The sequence below is a fragment of the Acinonyx jubatus genome, chromosome A1, assembly GCF_027475565.1.
Source record: "Acinonyx jubatus isolate Ajub_Pintada_27869175 chromosome A1, VMU_Ajub_asm_v1.0, whole genome shotgun sequence".
Lineage (NCBI taxonomy): Eukaryota > Metazoa > Chordata > Mammalia > Carnivora > Felidae > Acinonyx > Acinonyx jubatus.
This window is the reverse complement of record NC_069380.1, coordinates 197,523,651-197,531,658: the sequence shown is the minus strand read 5'-3', so window position 1 is coordinate 197,531,658 and position 8,008 is coordinate 197,523,651. Positions and strand designations below refer to the sequence as shown.

Sequence of the window (8,008 nt, the reverse complement as noted above, 5' to 3'; positions counted from 1 at the left end):
GAGAGCAGATTAAGGTTAAAATCAATAGCTTTTCTATAAGATCCATATCATCAGGAGTTCTGTCACATTCTCCCAATTTTGGTTGCCTGACATAGGGCATAGCATTCAGTAAGGACTTGATGAACAGATGAATAAATGATTCAGAGTTGCTCGTTCTATCCAGATAAACCTAAGCCCTAAAAGTCAGGGTCTTAAAGTAAAGGAATAGCAGACAGCACCTGAAAAAACTTCATTTGTACTCTAACCTGTACCTAAACATTTATTAGTGAAAGCTTGCTTGTATTAAACCATGACTACATTGTACTCCATTATCCCCCCCTCTCTGCAGAAGGATTTGTTTGTACACCTGAATATTATAAGCTGGAATACAATGTACCATGTCAGACCAGGGACACTTTCCCAGGAATAGAGTAAGAGAAAAACCCATACCCAGAGGTTTACTTTTGATATATATGTGTCCTAATTTTATTCTGGAATTTACCACACTGTGGTGGCAATATTGGTCAATGCCAAGTATTATAACATTTCTAGACCACTTACTGCTTGCGTTTAACCCCAGCCAGCAACAGCTTCCAGCAAAACTTCCTGTTGTTTCATTTGTCAGATGCTGTCTGATAAGATCAAGGTGAGGAGTCAGGGTGGGCCATTCTCTGCTTCTCATAAATATGAATCTGTCTACATACAACATGCAGTGGTATGTAAAACAAACCACAACGAAACTGTCAAGATATTGTGGCAATCTTTTAACCTTCTGTATTTTGCAAAGTTTTGCCACCATATTTTGGAGTCAAAACAATAAATATTCTTTCCTTCTTCCTCTACTCATCTGTTCCAACTAGCCTGTAGATCTTGGACCTTTAAGATGACATGGGCCTGAAAGAGGTAGCACACCTGGGTTCTTGATTCAATTCAATAACATCTGTAATTATAAAAATAGAACATTAAATAAAAGGAAGGTCATAAACAATGGGATCCTGGAAGGCAGCCAGGCCCTCAGTCTTGAAAAAGTTACTTACCACAGCACAACTCTAATAGCTGGACACAGATGGAGGACAAAAGGCCTAAGCTGCCAGCTGTCCTGAAGTTTCAAGTAGGGGAGGGTGTATTCATTCAGACCTTCTAGAAAGTTCTACGTCTGCAAGAAAAAAAAAAACCTACGTATCATTCTTTTCAAAAAGTGGAATAGACCACAGCTTAACAAATGAGTCCCAGCTGTTTAAAATTAGACTGCTAAAATAATTCCATATGCACATATTCTCTGGGACTATAGCATTTTCATTAAATTGGGCCCTGGATGATTCATTCATTTAAAGTATGAGTCTCTCCAAATTGAAGCCTAAGATAGTTAATAAGTGGGAATAAGTATCCTGGTTGCAATATTCCTGTCTCCGTTAGTTAAATTGACCATAATACTTAAAGTTGTCTGTTTTTTTTTTAAACAAAATGCTTGAGTCACCACCCAGAAGATGCTAATCACACTAAAACTGTGTGACTCATGGGAAACAATAGAGTGTAAACTGGAAGAATTCTACACTAGGATTCAGGAAACATGGTGATGATCTCTGTGTTACCACTTGTCAGTCACATGAACTTGGGCAACTCTCTTTACCTCCGTTGCCCAACTATGATAAGGAGATGATATGTACAATGATGAAACATCATAGATGCTTGAAGTAACTTCTAGCTCTCATATTGATAATTCCATGACTTTTCTGCTTTAAATTATATTTTTAATATATGCCTAATAACCAAACAGGCACATGTAACTGAAATGACCCATCACACTGGTAGGGGTTTTCTTCATGATGTGACTTATCCTTTTTCCTAGGCCTTCTTAATCCTCCTTAATGTGATGGAGTGACAAGATCTTCTCGGGTTTTTCTTTTCCTGGTCTTGAGTCTATTCTTATGGGGATGTTAGTCCCTTTTAATTATAAAACCCACCACTCCTGTTTCTTTCTTCCACATATCAGTTCACATTATGATGATTCTTATCAATTTAGAGGATAATTCAAACACATTGAACATTTTAAGTTCCGATTATTTGTCAGATAGTATATAGAATGATGTAAATATTATATGTTAAATACTAGTAATTAGATATTCAGCACATAAAAACACCATAAAATATTTACAATGCACATTGGCCCCTCCTGAGCAGAGTGACTGAAAGCAATTTCTTCTTTAAAAACATGTCAGTGTCAAATAATTTAGGACTCCTCAAGCTAGAGAGGGTCCAGAGTGATTCTGGAACAAGTCCATATATAAGTCTTCTGTGGGAGGGGTTTGTCCCTGTTTATCCTAGGAAACAAAAAACAAAACAAAACAAAAGCAAACAAAACAAAACAAAACAAAACAAAACAAAACAAAACCTCCATCAGCTAAGACCATGTTTCTTAAACAGCAATAAACAGAAATGCATATTGGTACATGCTGAAAAATAAAGGGTAATCCAAGGCAAATAAAAAGCCTGATGCATCTTTCTGGAACATCTGTTTTAAGATTGAAATAAAAGTTTATATGAGTTTCTAAAATAACAGAACACAAAACAATTTTCAAATTTCCTATATGCTGCTTGAGAATATACTCCCAAAGCTAGCTCCTCTAAAGACTAAAAATATGCATTCTTACTCCTCTGCCATGTAGGGACACTTCAATGGAAACATTTGAGTGACTAGACCTAAGGAAATCTAAAAGTATCTCTTCTTTGAAATACAAAATGACCAAAGTAGTAGAAAATACACATATCCTTTTTCTTCAGTAATATATAGATAACTTACATTCTAAGGTGGTGTCTAAGTATTTATTCTGAAATCCTTAGAGGTCTTTTTGCCATCAACCTTGTCACTGCCTGCAGGTTGAGAGTTTCCAAAAGGAATAGAGTAAGAAAAACATCACAAGGAATTTGCCCCCTTCCTCACTATCTACCTTCTCATACAAGACATAGCTTTCTCTACAAAATATTTTGTTCACAGAATGCCACAGATGACCTGGTTTCCCTTTACTTGTCTCTTCAGTATTAATAAACCTGGGGTCACAGACTTTATGTGGTCTGTTCTTTGTTTGGAAAACAATTCTGGAACACTAGGTGTAGAGATCAGAGAGGATTCCAGAGTAGGGCCAGTTTCACTCTGGGTCAGAGACTGAGGAAAAGACTGTGGGAAAACAGCTGGCCTCCAGGGCCTTCCTGATCTTACCTCTCTTCCAAGGTTTCCTTTATCCTGCAGGAAGGAGGGGGCTGAGCCCTGTTGCCACCAGAGAAGATCAATCAGGATCCCTTGGGCAAGGACAGCCACATACCCCAGCTCGCCAAAGACAAAGGATGGATTTCAAAGTGACAGATATGGCAAGTCACCAACAAATCAATCTACATGTTTTTTATAGGGTAAAAAAAAGCTTAATTATTTTTTAAATTAAAAACTTACCATATGCTGGGGCATCTGAGTGGCTCACTCAGTTAAGTGTCTGACTTAGGCTCAGGTCATGATCTCTCAATTCATGAGTTCGAGCCGTGCATCAGACTTTGTGCTGACAGCTCAGAGCCTGGAGTCTGTTTCAGATTCTGTGTTTCCCTCTCTGCCCCTCTTCTGCTCGCACTCTGTCTCTCTCTAAAATAAATAAATAAAAATAACCACATGCTTATTATACAAAATTTAGACAACATATAAAAACACAAAGAAGAAAGTATTTAAAAAATATGTGAAACAGCTGTATAGTTTTTTGAGAATCTACCGTGTGCCTGGCATTGTGTAAAACACTGTTAGTAGTAACAAAGACACATAGGATGCTCTCAGGGAATTTATAACTTTGTAGAAACCTGGCATTTGAGGTAGTCACAAATAGGATAGCAAAAGACATCACTAGGTGTACATATTTAAGCACTCAAGGTGTTTGTTGGGTCAATAGAGGGTTGGCTGAATGCCAGTGAAGAGAGGGAATCTGGGCAGTATCTCTTACTCCTCTCCAGGAGAACAAAGACTTGTAGAAGACCATGCTGAGGAGAGAGCACACACCAGGTCCTCCCCCATCTACTTGGTTTTTTTTAATGACCTTGAGGAGACATTGAAGAAGCGCTGACTCTGAGTTCAAACAATAGCTCTGCCACACATAGCAATGCAAACTTTAGTCAACCCTCTTAAATTGTCTTAGCCAGTTTTTAAAAACAAGCGTAATAATCTCCACCTCGCAGCATTGCTGTAACACATATTCAGCCATTTAACCCTCATAACAGCTCTATGAAGTATCTACGTGATTAACACCATTTTACATAGGCGGAAACCAAGATGCAGAAAATCTGTGTAACTGGCCCCAGATCACATAAGTGGTAGAGCCAGGATTTGAACTCAGGCAACCAAGCTCCAGAGAACATGCTCTATACTATAATAGAGCTCTGTATACTATATAGAGCTCTATATAGTCAGTCACTATCCCCTTTTGCATCTCCTCAGAATTAAGGGAAAGCCTAATAGCTGCCATATACATAATAGTCTGGTGAAGACAGAGGAAGTGATTTTTTTAGAACCTGGGACCTGGCAATAAAGGCCATGCTTTATAAAATCTTAAACAGAATACTACTACTACTACTACTACTACTACTACTAATAATAATAATAATAATAATAGATGACATGCTTATCATCTGAAACCCATTATAGGAAGTAATGGGAGAGGGAGGAGGTATGTGTGTGTAAATGATCTCATTTAATCCTCACAATAATCTGTCATTTATGACTTGTTCTCCTCATTCTACAGATGTGGCAACTGTAGCCTGAGGGTTTAAGCAAACTGAGATCACTCAGACCAGATACTCAACTCTTGAAATGAATTTGTTGAGTCAAAATGGTATGTAAGGGGCACCTGGGTGGCTCAGTCAGTCAGGCATCTGACTCTTGATTTCAGCTCAGGTCATTATCTCACGGCTTGTGAATTTGAGCCCCAGGTCCGGCTCTGCACTGTCAGATTGGGATTCTCTGTCTCCCTCTCTCTCTCTGCCCCTCCCTCACTTGTTCTCTCTCAAAAATAAATAAATATTTTAGAAAATAGTATGTAGGTACTCTGAAAAAGAGAATAAATACAGAAAATAAATGAAATATCATAGATCATCTCCCCTACAGTGTACAGGAGCAACTGAGAGCAACCCCAGGATGCCTGGGTGCTGATCCTAAGTCAGCCACTAATGAATGAACTACATGGCATTGAACAAATCAGTCAATGTCTGTGCTTTGGCTTCTCCATCTATCACATGAGCTGGTGGAATAGGTTACTGGTTCTTAATCTCTTGATCATAAACCACTTCCATGTATTCAGTGAACTCTCCCTCCAGACAAATGCATATGTGAACATAAGACAGAAAGCTCTGCATTCAATTCAGTAGTGACAATGTATTCTACATTGTCAGGCTTTCCCACTGAAATGTAATATCCTTGAGGGCAAAGGACTAGTCTTGTCCATGTCTATATTCCCAGTTACTATAACAGTACTTGGCACATCATAGACTCCCCCAAACTATCAACTGAATTTAACCCCAGACTAAGAAAACTTGGAATGAATTATTTTCAAGGTCTTTTTTTGTTCTGAAAGATCTAAGGGTGAATCATATGAAATTGCCAATGCTCTGCTGCTTCTGACCAATAAAAATGGCAATTTCATGTGCTTCAACCTAATACATTACAATTTTACTCACTCACCTAGTGAATATGTGTATGTGCACTCTGATACCTAGTGCTGTTTTAGTTCTAATCCTATTCATCTGTGACAGCTATTACTCACCTTGTACTTACCACATGATGAAACCCAAGCAAGCAGATAAATGTGTAGTGTTTCCTGTTTCTTTTAAACTGCCTGTGAATGCAAACAGAGCCCGTATCTGTTTTAGGTACAATTCTTGTGTACCTTAATTTCTTAGTTTCTCCTTAAATTACTTTATTTGAAATATATCAATACTTATATAACTCTAAGTGAAGATACTTAACACTTATATAATTCTTAATGAGGTAGCAACTAAACAGGTTAATGGCCTTAATATAAATAAGTCAGACTTCTGGAATAATTGTTAAAACAAGAAAACAGTGTGTTCAACCAGAAGCAAATCTTTTTAAAATGCTTGCCAAGTATAAACTTTGGGTTGGCCAAAGTGTAAAATAGCGATTTCATCATATGACTTCTGTATTTGATCATAAAACATCCCAGTTAGCATTTATTCAACATTACAGGTACCTCATAACATCTAATATCCACTATTCAAGCATTGTGTATTATGAATTTTTAAAGGCCTCTAGAAATACCCTACTGTGGAAGACTTAGTATTAATTTTTTTTTATCCCTGAAACAAATAGAATACACTTTTAGGATGCAACTTTACTACTGTGGCCATATTTCTGAGATATGCTCTGCATATGTTGCCTAATGAAGTGTTAACTATTATATACAGTGGAAACAGTAATTTATTTGGATTTGTGGGAAAAACAAATGATAATATATGGAAGTTCTGTTGTGAGCTAAGACCACTCCTGCCTCTTCTTAACCATACAGATTTAACGAGTGGTATTTCAGTGTGACTTCTACCAGCCTCCAGCTAAGCTGCCTCTTTTTCTTCTCTAAAAGAATGTTTCCAGTAAGGTGTGTTGAGGTCAGGTCAGGTAGAATTAATTTTAAAAAAATAAACCAGAAAAACTTCCTGTGGAAAGAGTGAAAACTAAGAGAAGTCCAGTAGATGACAAAGCCTGTCAAACACAAGGGGAACAGAAATAACATGATACAAATATTATAACGTTCGGCATGTATTTCCCTAACCATTCCTACTGTCTCCTGTATTTGTCAGGAAGTTGAAAATGGGGGAAAAATAAGTAAAAGGTGGTGTTTCTTTTTTCTGTCTTACTTTACTAGCTGCATTTTTGAAATATTTGGCTCACTCATTGCTAGTTGGAAGGGTCCAAAAAATGATAGAATTGGATGAAAGAAAATGAATATCTGAATCCTAAAGCAATTCAAATTCCTGAGTGGTGTGTGTGTGTGTGTGTGTGTGTGTGTGTGCACGCGCATTTGGTATAAGAGAGGGGGTACTAAAGCAAAAGCAACAGTGGAGACAAAAAATTAAAAATTAAATCTATTTTTCCCCAATTGAACTAGTAATAGTGAAATTATCACCCTTAAAAAGGTACTTAATACAAAGGAAAAGGAAACCAAAGAGATTGACTCATCTAACCCAGAATTACCAAATTTTGCAATCCTTTAATCTCTATAGATGCACCCCTGTCATTCAATCTTGGGGAAGCAAACCTGAATCTATTTTCTAGAAAATGGATTTTATCAGCAGCCCACATAACTCTCCAAAGCAGCTCTATTGAAAACAGTATTATCACCATATAGCCTCAAGCACCCATACTCAGGGAACTTTTAAAGAGAATGAGATATGATTAGGAGGGGGAGAAAAAAGATGAAAATCAGATCTACTTGTGAACTATACTTGTAAGAAAAACAGTAGGGAGAAACTTGACACATTGACTATGACAAAAGTTTGAGAACTCTTTGTTAATTTTAATTATTCTGTGTTTATTCCCTGTCACATTGATGAAGTAGTTGTCTATATCCAATGAAGGTAAACCCAAGTATTATGTTCAGAATCTAATGCTATAGTTCTCCAAGATAATATCTTTCATAGTAGAGAGTAGGGTTCAGATTATAAAATTTTTACTTCTTTTATGGGGTTTGTGTTACCAAGTGTTTAGAAAACCAATGACCCAGAATTCCTAACTTCTGCTTCTCTCTAATCTCCTTTGAAAATTCTGGAGAAACATAGTAAAATTATTTTCTTTCTAAGCATATCAACTTTGAAAAAAATAAAAGTGAGAAGAAGGAAGAGAATAGTGAGAGATAGATTTTTTTTCCTCCTTCTGGAGTGGAGAAAGCCACAAGAGCTATCAAGTTCTATTTCTGTGAGGTTTTGTCCAAGAGGGCGAGAAATTGTATGAAAATCTGACATTTGCAGAATCAGAAGCCAGAGCCAGAAC

At 37.1% G+C, this 8,008-nt stretch overlaps 1 long non-coding RNA gene across 1 annotated transcript; it reads right to left on the bottom strand.

Moving 5' to 3' along the window:
• Nucleotides 1–476: 476 nt before the first annotated feature.
• LOC128311496 (uncharacterized) lies at nucleotides 477–4,549 on the bottom strand. The gene is made up of 5 exons (XR_008289950.1): nucleotides 3,425–4,549; nucleotides 3,197–3,304; nucleotides 2,780–2,850; nucleotides 1,017–1,135; nucleotides 477–919 (listed from the first exon to the last, which is right to left on the bottom strand). It is a non-coding gene; the product is annotated as an uncharacterized LOC128311496 (long non-coding RNA).
• Nucleotides 4,550–8,008: the final 3,459 nt, after the last annotated feature.